This window comes from Phoca vitulina, unplaced genomic scaffold, assembly GCF_004348235.1.
Source record: "Phoca vitulina isolate PV1807 unplaced genomic scaffold, GSC_HSeal_1.0 scaffold18, whole genome shotgun sequence".
NCBI classification, from domain to species: domain Eukaryota; kingdom Metazoa; phylum Chordata; class Mammalia; order Carnivora; family Phocidae; genus Phoca; species Phoca vitulina.
Window position 1 is genome coordinate 27,967,817 of NW_022589721.1, and position 20,669 is coordinate 27,988,485.

Consider the following 20,669-nt stretch of genomic DNA (forward strand, 5'->3'; position numbering starts at 1 on the left):
GAGGGCCAGGCATTTCTCCTCACGCTGAGCCTTCCCCACAGAACAGGAAATCACCGCCAAACCTTTGCAATCACAGAGAGAAGGGGTTGTGTTACACATCGGGGGGATGCTGGGGTGCTTTTCAATGATATTATGGCCAGGAATAGACAGGAACAGTGGAAGGAGGGCCACGCACGAGCACAGAAGAGAGAAGGGAAAATAACCTGCCATTGTTAGCTGAGCTTGCGACACAAAGCGCAGGGCCGGCTGCTGGTAAATGAAGAGGCTGGTGGTTCAGGCCCTGTTCGTGGTCTAAGAAGTGTCCTTACCCTGAGCTACTAGAAACAGCCAAGAGTTATCCGGGGCTTTTTGTACTCAGCAATCTCTGAGCCGATTCTCCACTCCCCTTTGAAATGAAAATCATTATGTGCCTGTCGGATAGAGGAGCAAATTGGGTGTGAGAGGCTAGGTCACTTGCTGGAGGCCACCGTCTGGCCCCAGAGCCCATCTCCTTAACACTTGGCTTATGGCCTCAGTGAGCAAAGCGGAACGGAGAGAGCACCAACCGCTGGAGGAAAAGGACCCTGGACAGAGAGAGAGAGAGAGAGAGAGAGGCAGGAAGAGGCTGTCTGCTGCTGTATCTAGTCCTGAGTGGGCTTGGGTCACCTGTCTGAGAAAGAGAAACCCTCAAGAGGGGACGGGGCCAGGCGACCACGCTCAGGGCCACCCTGAGGCTCCTGTCCCTTTGGACCCTCAGAAGGTGGAGAAATGAGAGCTCATTCGTGTCCTGACTTTTCAACCACTCTCTGAAATCTCCTTCGCTGGCAAGCTCGATGCCCATTGTCCTGGAATTTGCCAACCAGATCGGCTGTTTTCCCCCGGGGAGAGGTGGACAGGGTAGGAGCCGAGAGGCCTGGAATAGAACACAGACACTGTTCCTCGTCCTGGGCCTGCCTTCACCCCCTCCGTGAGACATCCCTAGTGTTAAGCTGGGGCTGGGAGGGAAGGGCAAATTTCCCTTACCTCCCTCCCACGCTGGATGCTGGGCAGGCCTGCCTGTCAGCTTGGCTGGCTCACTGCTCTCTGGAGTGTGATGAGGCGGGTCCACACTTTCCGTGTCATAAAGGAGGAATCTGCAGTGGTTGTTTTTATTTTTTTTTTTATTTTTTTTTTTAAAGATTTTATTTATTTATTTGACAGAGAGAGAGAGAGAGAGCAAGAGTAGGAACACAAGCAGGGGGAGTGGGAGAGGGAGAAGCAGGCTTCCTGCCGAGCAGGGAGCCCGATGTGGGACTCGATCCCAGGACCCTGGGATCATGACCTGAGCCGAAGGCAGACGCTTAACGACTGAGCCACCCAGGCGCCCATGCAGTGGTCGTTTTTATATGCTGGTTTGTTTGTATCCTCCACGCTGGAACATGAGCTCCAAGCTGGTGGAGACCTTATGTATCTTACTCCCGGCTACGTTCCACTGAGTGCCTGGTACTCACAGGCGCTCAGAAGATCTTTGTGGAATGCATGCATGAAGTAACTGCCGACACCAGGAAGCATCATCTAAACCTAGGTCTGTATGCCCGCACACAGAAGAGTGAGCTGGAGGTTCTCATTCCTGGGCTTTCACGAGGGTGAGAGTCACCTGCCAGAGGACAGCACGCTGGACACCATCAGGGCTGGGGCAGAAGTCCGCGGCATGTGTCATCAGGTTCAACGCAATGTGCATTCCTTGGGCCCTGACTATGTGCTCATCCCTGTATTTGGTGTCTGAATTACACCAAAGAAATGTAAGACAGGTGTTGTCCTAGCAGAAACTTGAGAAGTTGAAATGAGCGTATCAAGGAAACTTAGTCTCTTTTTTGGGTCTCAGTTTCTTCAAGCATAAAATGAGGAGTTTGCGTTTTACTAGATGTTGTCTTCTTACTAGCCTGTAAGCTGCAGGAGGGTCGGGTCTCCCCAGAGCAGACCCTGAGGCAAGTGTTTGGGTGTGGTTAGCTTACAAGGCAGGTGACACTAAGGAGCACTGTGTCAGGGTGGGGGGGATGCAGGGAGAGAGGAAAGCCACCAAGGTCGTGTTGCTGTCATGGCTGTGGGAGCCTGGGAGCCTGTCTCCCTGGGGACCTCTGGGAGACTGTTCCAAATACACCCCAGAACGGCCCCACGGCAGGTTAAGAAGGTTGTGGTCCTCAACCAACAACTCCATCTCTGGTTATCCATGGTTGTCCTGGACAAGGATTCCTGGCACATCTAGCCTGCCCCATGCCCACTGGCCAGAATGCATCCTCAGGCTGAGAGATGCAGGGAGCGAGGCATATATGGGGACTGTGGGCAGGAGGCCCTCGGGTGGGCTGAGGGGATTGTGGGGAGGGAACCGCCGGCACCTGTCTTTGCAACAGGGCCCGTCTTCATTCGCTTCATCTACCCCTGTCTCCCCATGTAGGAGGTGCTAGGTGCATTTGTGTTGAAAGAAAGAATGAATGAATGAATGACTTCTCCCTCCAGCTCCGATTTCCCCCAGTTCTATGGTCTCTGAAGCAACAATGACCACTGGACAACAGAGGATCATGAGGTCCAGCTGGAGGAGCCAGGAGGCTCTCTGTGGAGGGGGAACCTGAGCCAGGCTGTGGAGGGTAGGTGGGGTTTTCAGAGGGGGCAGTGTGCGGGCAAGTTGAAGGAGTGTGGGGGTGGCATGGGGGTGGGGTTCTGTCTTCTGCTGTGTGATGAAGCGAGTTACTTACCTCTCTGAGCCTCAAGTTTCCTTCGAATCAATGGCACCTATTGCCCGGGGCTGTGGGAGAGGTGAGCGAACGTGACAAAGCGAGGTGCCAAGCCCCGTTTCGGCTGCTGCTGTGTCATTGGCCTCCTTCCCATGAGGAAGAAGCAGGGAGACCGTGAGCCTTGGAGGCTGGGATCACAGGAGTAAAGGAGACGAATGGTGTCCCAGAAAGTCATGGTTCTGGGGCTACTGCTTCTCACCGTGATCCTGGGAGAGATGTTTTCCTGCCCCGAACGCCGCTCTGTAGGCAAAACACGGATGTAGTCACCTCTTGGTTGTGATTTTCTCACAGGGCTGTCACGGAGACCAAAGTGCCCAACGAATGAGAAAGTGTTTTGTGAGAAGTGGTGCGGGACACGGGCATGCGAGGTTACTATTATTACTGTTGGTGCTGTTGATAGCCATTATTTTTGGGCCCAGCCCTTCTTTTCAGTAATTCACCCTGATTTTCCTTCAGACACAACAACCTGTCCTCAGTCTCAGTTCATGAGATGAGGGATAGGCTACTCCACCCTCCTGGTGTTGGGAAGAGCCCAGGTCTGGCCCGCTATCAGATCCTGTTTCTGTGGACTTAGCAATTGGCTGGGGGTGGTGGGGTGGTGGGCAGGGATCCCAAGCCAGTCTGATGAAATCTAGTCGTATGATGATGGGACGGTCAGGAAGAGGGATTTGCTGCTGTGATCATAAGCTGTGAGGCTCTTCTAGGGAGGTGGGTTCAGGTGTTGGTTAGTTGTGTGGACTCTGGAAGCAAACTTGGGTCCTTATTCCAATTTTGCCATTTTGTAGCTGTGTGACTTTGGGCCAGTCGCTTAACTTCTCAGTGCTTCAACTTTGTCATCTATGGAAAAGGGTTAAAATAGCACCCACTCTGTGGTGTCGTGGAGAGGTTTAAATGCTTAGTGTTTAGAAATGATTGAGAACACGGTCAGGACCAAGTGAGCGCTTCCTGAATATCAGCTGTTAGGCTAGACTGAGACTGCCAGCAGGTACCACGTGAGGACAGTCTGTCTGACATTGAAGCCCGCACACGTGGGAAGACTGAGTCCTGATGTTATCACTTGAGTGCCTGGATCCATCCTTGCCTGAAGCCAACAAGGCTCTAGAATTTCTTATTTAAGCAGGTTACCGTTGACTTTCTGTTATTTGCAACTAAGAGTCTTTACTGTTGTGATTATTATTTCCACATGAAAATATTGGTGGTTATGAGCACAATACAGCTTTCTGTGATTCCCCTTTCTCTTCAGGCTAAAGCTGAAATCCCTTAGCTACGGCCTCCAAGAGTTCATGACCTGTCCCCTAACTCATTGGCTTCCTTTTTCTCTGCACCCGCTTGTCCTCCACTTTCCAGCCTTTCCAAACTTGCAAACTAAGCCCCTCCTGTTCCTCCTCCTGAGACTTTGCATACGCAGTTCTCACCCCTGGAAATGCCCTTCCTCACTAGGTTGCCCCTTCCTCTGGTGCTCTTGCTCTGAGACTGGATTAGGGTGCCCTCCTGTACCTTGTGCAACAGGCGCCTGTGCCAGGAATGCTCCCCACCCTCACCCCAAGACCGAGATTTCCTTGGGGGCAGGGACCCATTTAGGTCGGAATAAAACAGCTCTGAATTCCCAGGGCCTGGCACAGGGTGTGCTCCCTAGAAGGTGCTCAATACCCATTCATATAAGAACTCACAAACACCACGTGAGTGGGGAACAGAGGATGAAAGATGGATGTAAAGTGCCCGCATTCTGATATGCTAAGAACCCCCTAATGTGATTTATTAAGAAAATTAAGCCTTTAGGGTGCCAAGGGAGGCAGCCCATCAGGAACCTGCGGGGTGGCTGAGGTTCCTGTTGGATACCTGCTCAGGGCTGCTCTGGTCACGTCAGCGAAGCCGACTTCCTCCTGACAGGTGCTTGATTTAATAAAAAGCCCCAAACTCATATCAGCCTTGACATACCCAGGGAAAAAGACGGCAAATTAGAGAGGTGGAAACTCCGCTCTGGTGCAAGCCAAGATTTAAAAGGTCCTGGTAGCCCTTATTTATGGAGTTTAGGTTTTCCTTTAGCCCTTGGGTGAGAATGGGGTGGGGGTTGCAGGGGCCCTAAGTACTAATGAATTTTGTGCTGTGTTCTGCCTCCTGGCATGAAGTGCTTAATAAATGTTCCCATCTTTCTGCGGGGAAATCTCTCTCTCCACTAATTGCTGTCAGCATCCATCAGGATCACCGAGAGAGCAACATCCCAGCCAGAGGGGCCTTGGGCTTGAGCTCCATCACTAGAAGACGGCCTCTTTGGGCAGGCTGAGGGACCCGTACGGGGCTGCACCTGCTGGGCGTCTCCACGGGGAGGCACCAAGGCGGCGCACACCGCAGGAGTCTGGACCGCCAGTGGGCAAACTCTGGCTCTGGGAGAGCCCTGAGCAACCGCGGGGGGCCTGGGGGTGGCTGAGCTACGGGGCACCGGATTCCATCAGCCCCTTAGGCCAGTGCCCGTCTATCTCTTTTAAATATCAGACCAAAGGGGTTCTGCTGGATTCAAAAAGAAAAGTTTGAAACACAGATCTAGTCCAGGTGAACAGACACAGCCCTGAGGCAGGGGGGCGGCGTGTGAGGAGGGGGGCACCGCAGAGTCAAAGACAAAATCAGGTTCAGATCTGGGACACGAACCCGGGTCTCCTGAGAGTGCAGGCAGGGTGTCTGTTCCGTTTGTGTTTTTAATTTCCCACACCCCATGTCTGCTGTCTTATACTTACACTCTGTGTGTCAATCTCAGAGACTGCGCACGGGGGAGGGTGAGGGGGTGGGAGTGAGCCTCCGAAGGGCGGGGCAGCGCACATGCCGGGTGGTGTTAGGAACTTGGCACGGTTATTTATGCAGTGAGTATTTATGGATTGCCCATTATGTGCTGAGGGTAGAGGACAGAACGAGACACAGGTCCTGATCTTAGAGAGCGCATGTTCCCGTGGGGGAGGGGTGAGGAAACAAGTAAATGTAGAAATGAAGTGATTACGGCTTAGTTTAATGCAAGGAAAGAAAGAGTATTGTGGCGTGGTGCGGTGGCCTACCCTCCACCCACAGCAACTGCCTTGTCAGGTCACCGTCGGCCTCCCAGCTGGCAGGCCCGGGGGCTCTCTCTGGCAGGCCCCTTTCTTTCCTAGTAACCAACGGCCCCACCCCACGGCTGGTTACTTGGGCTTCTTGAAGCTACTCTGGCTTCACTCCCACAACACTCTCTAGCTCTTCCTCTTCGTCCCAGCTGTTCTCACCGCCTGTCCTCTGCTGGGTCCCCTGCCCTGCGCTGGGTCCCCTGCCCTACCCTGGGTCTGACCGTCGGACCACCCCAGGGCTCCGTTCTGGGTCCTCTTTCTCCCGTACCTACGCACTCTCCTTACGTGACCTCATCACTCCCATGGCTTTAAATATCATCTTCATGATAATGACTTCCAAATTTGTATCTCCAGCACTAACATCCTGATGCTGCACGCTCATACATCCTGCTACTTGACATCTCCACTTAGATGACTAATGGGCATCTCAGCTCAATACAGCAAAAAGGCTTACTTTGCCCACCTTAGCTCCAGAGCTGCTCCTCTCTCACTTTTCGTCATTTTGGCGAATGTCACCACCTTCTCCCGGTTGCTCAAGCCCAGGTCCTGGGAATCATGTTCAGTTCATCTGAGCACTTTGCCCCACACCGCGCGCACATGTGAGGCAGGCGGGCGCCCTCCTGAAGAGAGATCCTGAGCCTGCCCGCTTCTCTCCATCTGCCTGCTGCCACAAGGACCCCCAACCCCACCAGCTCCCTTTGCCTCTCACAATAATCCTCCAACTGGTCTCCATGCTGCTTCTATCACTTTCTAGGATCTAATCTGTTCTTTACAGGGCAGCTGAGCGCTCTTTAGAAAACGTAAATCAGATCTCATCACTCACCAACTAAAGAACCTTCAAAAACCCCCAGTTGCACCTGCATTTAAATGATTCGCTACGCCTACCAAGTCTCTACCTAAGCTGGTGCCCACCTACCTCTGCCTCTGACTTCATCCCACGTGGTGCTTGCCTTCTCTCACGTTTGGTTCACCATGGCCTTCGATTTTCCCCCCTCCCTTCCTTTCTTCCTCCTCTAAACACGAAGTCCATTTCCATGTGACAGACTGTATTAGTTTTCAATCCCATGTAACAAATTGCCACAAACTTATCAGCATGCACAGTGCCTCCATAGTGTTGGCTGCCCCTTTCCCCTCCTTCCCAGTTTGTCAGGGGACTCAGCCATCTTGGGGGTGTAGGGTGGGGACAGGACAGCCTAACAAAGGGGCTGGGAGGGAGCAAAATAAAACCATCCAGAAGCTTTGTCCTGCCCCAGCCTCTTCAGCAAAAACAGCACCCCACGACTCATCAGGGGCTGGAAGTCATAAGGCTGCAGAGGACAGAGGGAAATACACAGGTTACATGAGGCTAATAGCACTGATCTGAAAGCCCAACAACGAGGAGTCACTCTCAGCCTGTGATTGTCCCCAGGCGGTGTTCGCTCCGGGGCAGGGAGTCACTTTGGAGGGCCTGATGGAGGAGGGCTCTCACACTGTGGGGATGCTTGCACATGGGTCACTCTGGAAATGGTGATAGAGCCAATTCTGCCACAGGTGCAGCTGCTGGTGGGGCAATGGCGTGGGGGAAGAGGTGGGAGGGAGACCAGCCTGCCTGGTGCTTTCTGGGGTCCGGCAGGGTGATGGGAGCACCACCCAACTCCCAGCACCTGCCGTGCTGGGCGATGTGCAGCTCGTTGATGCAACCAGCTCCTGTGGCCATCCTTCTGGGGGACACTCCTTCTCCCCTCTCCTTGGATGAGCCCTGCAGGTTCTTCTAGCCTTGACTCAGATAATGTAACCTCTAGAAAGCTTCCTCTGATTCCTCTCCCTTGCCAGCCTGAGAGAAGTGCCTCTCTTTGCTCCCATTTCCAGAACTTCCTTCTCTCTTACTACAGCATAATTTGCTGCTTATGGTTTCTGAGCTCTTGGATGCCAGGGACTATGTCTTTCTTTTCCATCCCTGTTGCACCAACACCAAGCACATTGCTTGGCAATTAGCAAGCGCTCACTTTGTGCTAATGTAATGAGTCTGTAACAGCTCTCATGGTGAGCCTGACATACAGCCTGTGAAATAAGCCTTGTAACCTTCACATTCAAATGAGGAAACAACCCGAGAGCAGTAACATAACTTGCCCAAGGACACGATGCTGATGAATCATAGAGCTTGGTTTGAATCATTATTATTAGACTGACAGTTTCAATTTACTGAGCACCTACTATGTGTCAGGCGTGATAGTGAGTTCTTCATATAGATCATCTCTTATCCATCTTCACATTAATCCTGGAAGTTATATATTATTCTCATGGTATGAATGGAAAAATTGAGGATCAGGGAGGTTTATTAATTTCCTAAGATTATTATAGTGTAGTGATGAGAGTGGTTGGGATCCAGGTGTGTCTCATACCAGCACCCATGCTCCTTTTGCTGTATGTGCCTGCTCCCAATCTATTAATGGGAGGCAAGGTAGATACAAGAAAGGAACAGCAGAAGATGTGGGTGATGAGTTCACAGTAAGGTGGCTGAGTGTCCTCAAAGTTAATGTGTAACATGAAGAGACAGAGCATCAAGTAATCTTTGCTGACAATGACTTGACTGTAGCTTAATCAATTGTAGAAGATCACTGAAAGAAATGATGCATTCCCCAAGGGCGTTGGGTGGTCACCACAAGAAAAATGGAGATTCAGAGAAGCAAAACTGGCCAGTGTGTAGGGCCAAGAGACATAAATGCTTTTGGGAGTGAGTGTGAATGCCATTTTGCTGTTGTTGTTCCTTGCAGACTTTCTCTGCTGGAGTTTGGGCTGCTGAGGGCAGGGTCTTCATTGTTATAGCCCCAGCATCGAGCATATGAATGACCCATAGTAGACACTCAATAAATAGGGTCTAGGGACACAAATGCACAATTGACCACAATCCTTCTGGTCACTGAAGAGGTGTCCTTTGGTCTGTTACCAAAGTATTTTATTGGGTTTTCCCAAGTGGAGGTGAACTGCTTTTGACCCCTGGCAAACCATTGTATATTTGTTGTTGTTTTCCATGCTCTATGTTGTCAAGCGGCTTAAAAAAAAAAAAAAAGAGCTTTACTGAGGCATAATTGACATCAGTAAATAGCACATATTTAAATTTAAACGAATTTAAAAATTTTATAAGCCTTGACATATGTATACCCTGCGAAACTATCATCGAAATCCAGATAGTAAACATATTAATCACCCCCAAGCTCTCCTCATGCCCCTTTGTCATTTTTCTCTCCTGCTCCTTCCGGCCATCTCTTCCTTGTCAACCACTTATTTGCTTTCTGTTAGTATACATTAGTTTGCATTTTCTCAATTTGTTTGTAAACAGATCATACGGTGTGTACTCTCTCTTACTTGTCCTCCTTCGTGCAGCATACTTGCTTTGAGATCCACTCGTGTTGTTGAATGTATCAGTAGTTCATTCTTGTTCATTGCTGGGTGGTATTTAATTGTGTGAATGTATCACAATTCATGTATCCCTTCAACTGCTAATGAACATTTGGGTTGTTCCCGTTTTCAGCTACACAAGTAAAGCTGCCATGAACATCCATACCCAAGTGTTTTTGTGAACACACTCTATTATCTGTCTTGGGTAAATACCGAGGAGTGGAATGGCTGGGTCATGTAGTGGGTCTAACTTTTAAAAAAACTGCTTGTTGTTCTCCAAAGTGCTTGTGACATTTTATAGTCTCACTAGCGTGTGTAAAATTCCAGTTCCCCCATGTCTTCACCAATCCTTGGTATGGTCAATTTTCACAACTTTCTCCATTTGAGTAGAAGTGTAGCGTATCTCCTTGTGGTGTTATTTTGCATTTCCCTACTGACTAATGATGTGGGCCATCTTGTGACCATGAGGGTAGCTAGTATGAGGGACATGCCATCAAGAAGGAAGATGGCACAATGGAAATATGGGGGAGATCTTGGGTCTGACTCCAGCCAGCATGTTTTGTTGGAGCCGCCATCAAAGCTCTCATAGTGAAATTTCAGGCATGAGCCCTCAGGGGAGACGGAATTGGAGGGAAATTAGGATTATTTGTGTGTCCTTGAGAAAAATGATCGAGGACATTGTGTACTATGCTATAAAGGAGGACCTGGGGCCAGGAATCATGGCGGTTTTCCCAGTTCTTCACAGGCTCTGCAGGGAATGATTTTTTGTAATTTTTTAGAATGTGTGTAATTTCACAGAAAGCCTGAGGATCTGGAGCAGAAAAGAGGTTGCCTCTGATTTGGGGAAAGGCAGTCCAGTCTGACCATCCCTCCTTTGTGACGGTATTTCTAGCACTCATGAAGGGGTTTTGGGGTAAGTGGGTCCCTTGGGGTAGGTTCCCCAGTTGCAGACCTTGAGACAAGGACTCATGTACAGGTGATTTATTAAGTGCTCTTGGGAGAAGCCAGTGAGGGAGTCAGGAGGCAAGCCTGCCTGGGAAGGGAAGGAGCCAAGTAAAGGCATGATTTCAGCGAACTCGTGAGGAGGGCATCACAGTCTGGCCCCTCAGGGCAGCTCTGGAGAGTGAGGATGGCTGTCCTGGAGGGCCCTACCCTGAGCACTTGTCCTGTCTGAGGGCCACCTGTGGGGAGGTGTGCACTCAGGCACTTCCTGCTGTCCTTGGGCTCTGGGCAACGTTCTCCAGCACACTGAGCAGAGTCCTTGGTAAGAGTTCCAGTTTTGGAGTTGAAATCAAACAGAACAAGAAACCAGGGAACGGGGAGGGTGCCCTGGAAGGAGATCTGGGCAGACCCCCTCCTGCAGGTGGGTCAGAACACTGAGGAGGGATGTGCTCCGCTCCCTTTGTGGGTGTGAGCTGGACAATGAACGCAAGGAGAGCTGCACCTGGAAGGTAAAGGCCAGTGTCTGAACCTTGGCTCTCTCACTCAGGAACCAACTTTGGGCAAAGTAATGAATCTGAGCCTCAGTCTCTTATCTGTAAAATGGGGGCAAACACATTCACCTCCCGGGCTGCTGTGAGTGTTAAGTTAGATTTTTTTTAAGATTTTATTTATTTATTAGACAGAGAGAGACACAGCCAGAGAGGGAACATAAGCAGGGAGAGTGGGAGAGGGAGAAGCAGGCTTCCCACTGAGCAGGGAGCCCGATGTGGGGCTCAATCCCAGGACCCTGGGACCATGACCTGAGCCAAAGGCAGACACTTAACGACTGAGCCACCCAGGAGCCCCAGTGTTAAGTCAGATTAAGAGCCATGCAAGCCATTGTTTAAATGTTAGGTATCAATGTTTTCCAAACAAGGGACATCCTGTGATGCTGGTGACCATTTCCAGGACAGTGCCTGTGTGAAGGGATGTGCCTGCCTGATTTGGGGCAGACCCAGAGAAACACAGGGTATGGGAGAAAGGAAAGACAGAGCCGCTCCTCTGTGCCTTGCTAAGACATTCGCATGTATTATGTCGTTGAACGTTCTCCATAGTTATGATTGTTTCTAGTTTGCAGGCATGGAAACTGGCTTAGGTAGAGTGTGCGGGATGTTTTCCCTCTTCTCTCCAAATCCTCAGCTGAGGCCCCGGAGCTGACCTGTCGGGAACTTCCGTGGGCCCCTGGCCTCTGGCTTCTGGTGGGGCTGGTCATGGGGAGGCACCGGTGATGGGAAGGTGGGAAGGGGGTCAGGTTCTGGTGTTTCGGCAGTGGGTTGTCTGCATTCGTCCTTGAGGCTCCGGCTCCTCGGCCACCCTCACAGCAGACAGGGGCCGCACCCCTCGGCCCTTCTAGCTCTGGGCTGGTCACTGTCCCTTCCTGCCTTTTGCACGTGTGTCCTTTTGTTTCATTGAATTCTGCCCTTCCCTTCTAGATGGTCCTCTGTGAAACCCGATTCACATTACCAGCTTGCATGCCACCTGTTCCTCACCAGGACACAGAAGCCACATCCCTGCCAGCGTCACGTGGCCAAGAGAGCTGGCGCCGGGCGTGGAGCTCAAGGCCCCCGTTGAGTCTGTGCTTTTCCCGTGACATCGGGGCACTCGGGTCTGGGCTGAGCCCGGACAGCTGTGAGCAGGCTGATGAGCCGGAGAAGACAGTGATCCCAGGAGCCCCGTTTCTTGTCTACATCTGACGTGTCCTTAGGTCCAATCAGAGTGGGGGGAAAATCACCATTCAGGGCAAAAGAGAGCAGGCTTGGATGGGGCGCAGTGCATGTGACAGATGTCTTGCCCGTGTCTCGTCTGTAAAGCACACTCCTCCCCGAGAAGGCTGCTGAGTTCTGAGATGCGGATTCCCTGGGGTCCGCCCGGGGGCTACCAGCTGGGTGCATCAGCAGCTGTGCCAGCCAGCTGACCTTTGCAGGGACCGCTCTCCCCCCGCCTCCCTTCCCCAAGCGAGTGTCCTGCTGCTGAGCCATGCAAGAGCCAGGGCCTGTGGCCTGTGGCCTGTGGCTGCCCCGGCCAACAGAGCTCAGCCCGAGCAGGGAGGCCCAGGGAAGGACCGGGAGAGGGCCTGCTGAGCATCCAGAGGTGTGTGTGCAGGTGCAGACCCCCAGGAGCAGGGCCGCGCATATCAGGAGAGTTCCAGGAGGAAGAATCAGGGCCTTACTACTCCCTCGTTACTTGAGACCCAGCAGCTGCCTTTGCCTGTCAAGGAACATTCCCTCCACCCAGAGAAGGAAAAGGGATTTTAAGAGCTAAGGGAAAGCTATCACCACCTAGTGACACTGGTGCAAATGTATCTATTTTTTCAGGACAGATTTTCTCCCCCTCCTTGAAGGGAACTTTAGCTTTGATATATAAAACATGAAATGAGTTTTTGTGCTTGCGTGGGAAAGATTTGCAGAGAGGCAGGGGAAGGAGAGACATGGAAATGGAGAAGGAGGGAAGAAGTGGACAGACAGAGCGACAGAGAGCAAATAGCCCTGTCCAGGATGGCGCTAAGGCGCTTGTCTAGGGAGCCGACGGTAAGCGGCGGGGAGGCCCGGAGAGGGGGCTAGGGTCTCAGGCAGGTAAGCCCAGCGCAGGGCGAATTCACTGCTGTGACTCTCAATTTAGTTGGAAGGGAGAGGCTGAGAAGACCTCAGGAGAATATTGGTAACAACAACTTCACAGCAAAACAAAAGTTGATTTGTATATTTAATTTCTTGAATGGTTTGGTAAATGTTACATACAAAATTATTTTGTAAAGGCATGCCTTGTTCTTTTTTTTTTTTTTTAAAGATTTTATTTGAGAGAGAGAGAGAGCAAGAGAGCATGAGCAGGGGGAGGGGCCCAGAAGGAGAGGGAGAAGCAGATTTCCTGCTGAACAGAGAGCTGATTCGGGGCTTGATCCCAGGACCCTGAGATCATGATCTGAGCCGAAGGCAGACACTTAACCCGACTGAGCCACCCAGGCATCCCTTGCCTTGTTCTTCTACTGTGCATAAAGAGCATAGGACCAGCGCATGGCCAGCTAGAGGCAGGTGTCCCATGTCACCTTGTCAGCTCACGGATGAGAAGCCACCCTGGGCTCTAGACCTGGTCTGATGCTCGGTGTTGCCACTTTCAGTCTGCATGAACTTGGGCTAACTGCTTAGCTTCTCTTGATCTGCTTTATCCCAAACACCAGGCATCGTAAAAGAGACATGTCAGGGTGCTGCTATAAGGAGGGAGATCGCTCTGCAGAGTGTGAGCTGGATTAGGTCCACTGGCTCCCTGGGCATGGATGATTCCTCCTCTGGGTTTTGTGGGTTCTGTGCTTATTGCCCCCGGCCCAGTGGGAAATGTGAAATAAAGCAGAACAGAGGCTTGGGCTGAACCTCTAAAGTACCATACAACGTGTGTGTGTGTGTGTGTGTGTGTGTGTGTGTGTGTGTGTCTTCACTTCTGTCTGTGTTTGGGGTGCTGACTGAGCGTAGACACAGAAACCAGAGGTCAAGAGAGAAAGGACAAATTTATGACTTTAGGCAAATGCTGTATAAATTCTTTATAATCTCTAGAACCTGTTAGATGGAACTGGGGATATGGTTTCTAACTGAGGCCAAAGCCGGTCTTCCTACCCCTCTCCCCTGAACTGAAGAGAACCAGGCCTGCAGAGGAGTTGAGTCCTGACTTGTCTGCCCACTGGGGGGCTGAGAGCCCAAGAGGGCCACCCACCTCAGGAAAGGGGGCCTGTTCATAGGGCCCACTTGTTGGCTTGCCATTATTTAGCCCCCTCAGTGTTCAAAGGGTTAAGGGTTGGGCTCTAAATCATTTTCTTCCCAAGAGGCTCTTGGGTCCTTAGGCCAATATTCCTGGGTCCTTAGAGGAGAATGGCAGCTTTTGTTAAGGTAGAGTCCCGGGGTACCCTTCCCCTGAATACGGTTCCTATTTGCTTTATGTGCATGTAATTAAAAGGGCCACTAATGTGGTTTATCTAAATTTGTTGTGTTCACTCTAAAAATAGAAAAACACAGCGGACAACTTTAAAATACTAACAGCTTCTAACATTTTCACTTGAGGAAAAAGATAAAATTCCAGATGTGCTCCATCATCAGGCCACATCAGCTTGTGAAGACTTTGGAAGAAGCCTACAGGCCATGGCCAGGAGCGGCAGAGGAGGATCTGGAGGAGGGAGAACTGGAATCAGGAAGGAGACCAAGGTAGGATGGGCATTCCCAAAGGTCTGCCTTCTCTACGGTAATTCTCAGTGCTAATTGGTTATGCAGCAACTAAAAACCAATATAAAGTGTGAGGCAATATAAATGCTCACTTTTGTCCAGAAGTGGGGGTTTGGGGAGTACATGCTGTGCTGATGAGGGCAGGGAGGCTGGGGGAGAAGGACCTGGCCGCAGTCTGTGACACCCTGTATCTTCAACCTGCCTGACCCTTTGCCTGGACCCAGTTATCCCAAAAGCCTGAACCACCCCTGTACATCCCGGCAATGAACTCCCGTTCTGTGTATCTCATTCAGGTTGAGATCATGTTCTGTGCAACCGGAATTATTCCAATCATTTAGAAATGACGGGAGGGACCAGGGAGTGTGTGAGACGGCTCTGTGGTGGGGGTCACGGTGAGGGACTGGACAGTCTGTTGAGAGCCCGCAGTAGGGTAGAGATAGCGCACAATTCCAGGAACATGGAGTTCACACCCAATCTTCCTGAGTCCCAGCGGGGGCTCCCTGGGAAAGCCAGTGCGATAGTTGAGCCTCAGTTTCCCCATTTGTATGGCGGAGGAAATACTGAAGCACTGATAGGGCTGAGGGTCCGATGAAAGGCGACGGTGCTCCAGGTGCTCCCACGCGCTGTGTACACGCACAAGCGCTAACCCAGCAGGCTCGCAATTTCCTTCTCTGTGATACCTGTTGTCTTTCATCTTGTTTTCTCCCATAGTAATAATGGTGATTTACACACTGGAGTTTTACTCACCCGAAATGCTATCACATGCCGTGTCTTGTTTTCTTTCAGTGCATTTTCCTTTGGATTCAGGTGGCTGCTGTGCCTAGGGGAAGTAGCTGGGGAGACGTGGAACTGACATTTAAAATCATCTGTTCTGGTCCGGGCTCGGTGCACACTGGTGCTCATTTAATTGTCTCAACAACTTTGTGAGGCTGGGACTGCCATTTCCATTTCCGGATGGGAAACCGGCTTTCTGCGGGGTTTGTGGTCTTGGGTCACGAAGCTGGCTGATGGAGGAGCCTGGATTCAAATCCAGACCGGGAGGGTAGCAAAGCCCCACCTAGCAGCTGGGAGCCTCAGGGCTTCATCCTAGGAGAGTCCCTGGCTCCTGGGCTGGGGCGGGGGAAGTGCAGCAGAAGTGTGACTATGACCACCTTTATCTGCTCTCTCTTCAGCCCCCCTGGGGCCCCTCCCTGTGCCTCTGATGTGGGCTTTGCACGCACCTTCCTCCTTCTTGCCTCCTCCTGCACCTCTCATGTGCCTTCCCTGAGGCAGTGGCGACAGCCCGGGCTCTGGCTAATTCAGGCTTCTTTTTCTGGGTTTAGACCCTGGCAAATCAACCTTCTCTTCCTCCCACCTCTCAGGAAGGCTGCTCGAAAGCAGCTGAGCTGACAACTCAGAAGAGAAAACCAGTCGCCAGCAGCCCACTTTCTCCGGCAGCTCCCCGTGGGGCAGCGCTGTCTACACCTGTAAGAACACCAAATCCTCTCCAACGGCTGTTTTCTGTTGTGTTTCTTTCTTTCTTTCTTTTTTTTTTTTTTAAAGATTTTATTTATTTTTTAACAGAGAGAGACAGCGAGAGAAGGAACACAAGCAGGGGGAGTGGGAGAGGGAGAAGCAGGCTTCCTGCCGAGCAGGGAGCCCGATGTGGGGCTCGATCCCAGGACCCTGGGATCACGACCTGAGCCGAAGGCAGACGCTTAAGGATCGAGCCACCCAGGCGCCCTCTGTTGTGTTTCTTAAGAGAAGGGTTTAAACAATCCCCCACACATCCTCTTCTTAAGTGGAATAAAAGTATGAATGGGTAAATTTCCCTTGGGGGCTATGTCGGTGGAGTCCCTTCTGTTCCGCTCCTATCAGGACTGTTTTTCTAGATTGGGTAACTGCCTTCACCATGTATATACACACACAGATATTATAATATTTTATATACGGGATATCACCTACTACACAGTGGGCATTGTGGAAGATACTGGGGACACGAGGGTGAATAAGATTCAGTTCCTGTCTTTAAGTGGCTCACGGCTCCTGGGGCCATAGGATGAGGGACAAGAAGGCAAATGGGGGCTGGTAGAGTGAAGAAAGCCCTGAGGTGTCAGTACAGGGCACCGTGGAGCACAGAGGACAGGCGAGGGTGTCCCCTTGCTCTGGAAGGGAGCCTGGGGGAGTCGAGTCTAAACTGCAAGAGCATGAGGAGTCGGGGGCAGGGAGGTGCAGGGTATTCGGGAGGAGGACAGAGGGGTATTGTAGAAGAGGCAGCCTGGCTAAAGCTCAGAGACAAGAAACGCGTTGCTCTGGGGAGACCTGAAAACACGTTGGTGAGTCCTCGGTGTTATCACTCTTTCTACGTAGGGCTGACACTGACTCTGGGAACCCTGTGGTTAAGTGTGTACGTAAGGGAACGGGACGCTATCAACCAGCAGCTTTATGGCATTTGGCAATTTACAAATGTTTTCACTGCCAAGACCAAGGGGTCTCCCCACCGTCCTGTGAGGTGTGTGTGTCTGATCTTGTTATAGTTCCAGCTTTATACTTGGGAAAATCAAGACTTAGAAGAGGGCCATGTCCCTTCTGAGCTTAAAAGTGGGTTGCCTCACACTTTATATTGGTTTTTAGTTGCTGCATAACCAATTAGCACACGTTTAGCAGCTGTAAACAACCCACGTTTGTTATGGCAGTTTCCATGGCTCAGGGGGCCGGGACAGAGCCCCTCTGGGTTCTCTGCTCCAGGGTCTCCCCAGGCTGCTATCCATGGGTTGGCTGGGCTGCATTCTTATCTGAAGGTCTGGCTGGAGAAAGATCTACTTCCAAGCTCTCCGAGTTGTTGACCGAATTCCTTTCCTTGAAACACCAGGAGCCACGGTAGTTTGCTTCTTTAAAGTCAACCAGGAGAACAGCACCCTGAGGGAATCTGCTAGCAAGACAGAGTTTTGTATAATGTAACATAGTCACAGTGACATCCCATCCCCTTAGCCGTGTTTTATTGGTTGGAAGAGGTCCTGTCCATATTCGAGGGGGAGGATATTATAGCAAGGCATGAACACTAGGAAGTGGGGATCTTGCGACCACCTTAAAGTCTGTCTGCTACAAACTTCTAACCTTTGCCCACGGGGGCTCCCTCCCCTGGTTCTCTGTGGCAAGTCCCACCCACCCTCTGAATGACAGCTCAGGTGTGCCCTGGTTCCCTCGGAAAGACTCCCTGAACACCTCTTGCTCCTTCCACGTGTTGCTGCCTTCCTCTCTTCCCCTGGATCCCTGCGAGGTTTCAGACCCTCACTGCTGATCTGCGGGTCTCTTTCCCTCCAGGTGGGAGCCAGGCCTTCTCACGTTTGCATTCCCAGTGCCCGATGCGTCGTGGGTGCTCAGCAAGTATTTGTAAGTAATCAGATCGATGACTTAAGTGATTTGCTTCAAGTCCCAAGTCTATTTAGGAACTTGAGCCCAGTTCCAGGCCTCATTCCACCACACCACCACCTCTCCCTTTTCTCAAAAGCCCAAGTGGAAACTTGTTAGCACTGTGCACTCTCCTGTTAGGACCCATTAGATTTAAAGGGCCAGCTCCCCCTAAGACATAATGGCAACGGATGATAACACACAACATTTTCATCAGGTTTTTTACTCTTCAAAGCACTATCATATTCAATACTACAACGAATGCCTTCCATATCCAACTGGGTTTGGTCTCCTTATATATACCATAAGTAACAGGTTTAGAGAGATGAGACAATTTGCTTAAAACTATACAGACAAAACGATTGCAACGCTCTGTCGCAATCCAGGGCCGCTGATTCCTTTCATCCAGCAAATGTTTACTGTGTACCAATTCCGTGTCAAACGCCACTGGGGATGCGGACGTCAACAGGATCACCATCTGATCCACGGACAGTTTACACTGCCACCTAGAGGGAGACTGCTGAGATTGCAAACATAACGAATCGACGAAGGCACCGATAAGAGTTTTATGCAGTAAGTGTTTGGGAACTCAGAGGAGAACTACATCACCCAGGGTGGAGGGGTTCCTCAAAGTGTGCACATAAAGTCCCTAGGAGGTAGTAGGTAGAGGAGAGCCGGAGGACGTTCTTGACAGAGAAAAGCCTGAGCGAAGTCTGCAGAAGAGAATGCCAAGGTGACGCTCTTGGTTGACTTAGGAGCAGCGCACAGTGAATTTGAGACAAGTGGCAGGAAGAGCACCTAAAGGTACCCTCTCTTCTCTCTCCTCTCTTTTACTCCTGTTTCCAGTGCATCTTCCTCTACTCAAGGCTTGCTCCCTCGGCTTATTCTCTGGAATCTGCTGCTCACAACTTCACTCTGCTGTATTTCCCATTTCTTCCTCATCTTCAGCCTGCCCCTCACGCTCTGTTCTCAGGGACTCCCACTGATGGCCGGGGCCAGCCTTGACCCCCATCACTCTCCGAGCCTCTCACCATCAGGCCAGCAGTGACCTCACGGTGTGTTGGATTGCTGAACACTCGCGAGGACTTGACTCCCGTGACTGCTCATCAGGCCGTGGGGTCCCTGGGCCCTGCTTCCTCACACCACACTCCTGGGTATTGGCCCACATCTCCAGCTGCTTGTCCCTGCCTCTTTTGTTGTGGTTCTCCTGTTGTTCTTAGGAACACTTCAGGATTTTATCTTCTGCCATCTCTTCATCTCAGAATGAGGGAAGGGCTGCACGTGAAAGACCCTGAGGCGCCAAGGATCTTGTTGCGTTTGATGAGTTAGAAGAGGCCTGTGTGGCAAGCGCTTAGCTGATGAGCAGGCCTCTCCCAGCTGATGTTGGACATGTGGGCACAACCCAGGCCACGAAGGGCCTTGCAGGTCATTGATAAGGATGACATTTATTTGGTATAATTGGAAGTCTTTGAAGAGCAAGAAATGGGAATGACATGATTCTCTCTGTATATGTAAAAAATCACCCTAGTTCTTCTGAGGAAACTAGACAGGAGAAGAACAAGAGTGGAGGCAGAGAAACCAGATGGTATATTTTAAAAGTAGAAATGACAGTATTTGTTGGTGAATTAAATGTGGGGACAACCAATGGAGAGCCTTTTATTTATTTATTTATTTATTTATTTATTTATTTATTTATTAAGTAGGCTCCACACCCAACAGGGAGCCCCGTGTGGGACTTGAACTCATGACCCTGAGATCAAGACCTGAGTTGAGATCAAGAGTCAGACACTTAACCGGCTGAGCCACCCAGGTGCTACCCAGACAGTCAGAGGAAGAGAACCCAAAGGTGCCAGCTCCCCAGGTCCTCGTCCCAAACCCCAAAAGGAGAATGCCAAGGCCACAGGGGCCAGAGAACAGTGCAACACAAGTTGTGGGACATCCCTGCTGAGCACAGCTGTGTAGTTTTATAATCTCTTATACCCTTGGGGGTCGGGGGAAGCCTCATACCTCATAAGAATCCCAGAGGTCGTGGGAAACTATCTCCTAACAGACTCCCTGGGGAGATGGGACGGGGGCAGCGATGGATTTGTAGTAGCTCCTTATAAGCCTCTGGTCCTCTCATATTCTGGAAACATCACAAAGTGTTCTATCAAGACTCACATTGGCGATGGTTTGAGGCTTTGTCTGCCCAGTTTATGTGGATCTGTGTAAGGTCACCAGGGCATCAGGGAAGAGCCCATATTCCTCAGTATCACTTATTACAATTGAAATTCATATGATTGCAAACACACATGGCACTCCCTGTGAACACTTACTACATTCTACGTACTTTACATGTACTAACTCACATATTTAATCTTCATAAAATTTCTATGAGATGGGCACTATTTTTGTCTTGATTTTGCAGGTAAGGACCCTGAGCCACACAGGATAACTAATTAACCCAGGCTAGTAAGGGATGGAGCTGGATTTGAACCCAGGAGGACAGGCGTTATGTCCGTGTTGTCCACCGTGATTCCCCTGGAGCTAGAATGTATGGTGCATAAGAGGAACTCAATAAATATCCAGGAACTTATTGAAGACCAAGGCAAAACCAGAAAAGATTTAGGGTTGATGGATGTAGGGAATGAAGGAGTTGGAGGGGGTCAAGGGTAACTCCTCACTTTCTATCTCGGTGATTAGGTTGTTTGTGGTGCCACCAATCCAGATAGGTCATTAAGGGGAGGAGCAAATCTGAGGGGTAGTCACTCTTAGTGTTTTGATTTAAAGATGTCTGCAGACCTGCTGTGTGGAGATGCTCAGCAAATTATTGAGTAAATAAAGAAAAATGAGATATATTTTTTTCCTTCAGGCTGCTCAGAGAAGTATCAGAGACATAATCC

At 50.7% G+C, this 20,669-nt stretch overlaps 1 long non-coding RNA gene across 1 annotated transcript; it reads left to right on the forward strand.

Moving 5' to 3' along the window:
- Nucleotides 1-12,617: 12,617 nt before the first annotated feature.
- Nucleotides 12,618-19,417, forward strand: LOC116639361. The gene is made up of 5 exons (XR_004300828.1): nt 12,618-12,723; nt 14,239-14,379; nt 17,701-17,769; nt 18,174-18,360; nt 18,634-19,417. It is a non-coding gene; the product is annotated as an uncharacterized LOC116639361 (long non-coding RNA).
- The last annotated feature ends 1,252 nt before the right edge of the window (nt 19,418-20,669 follow it).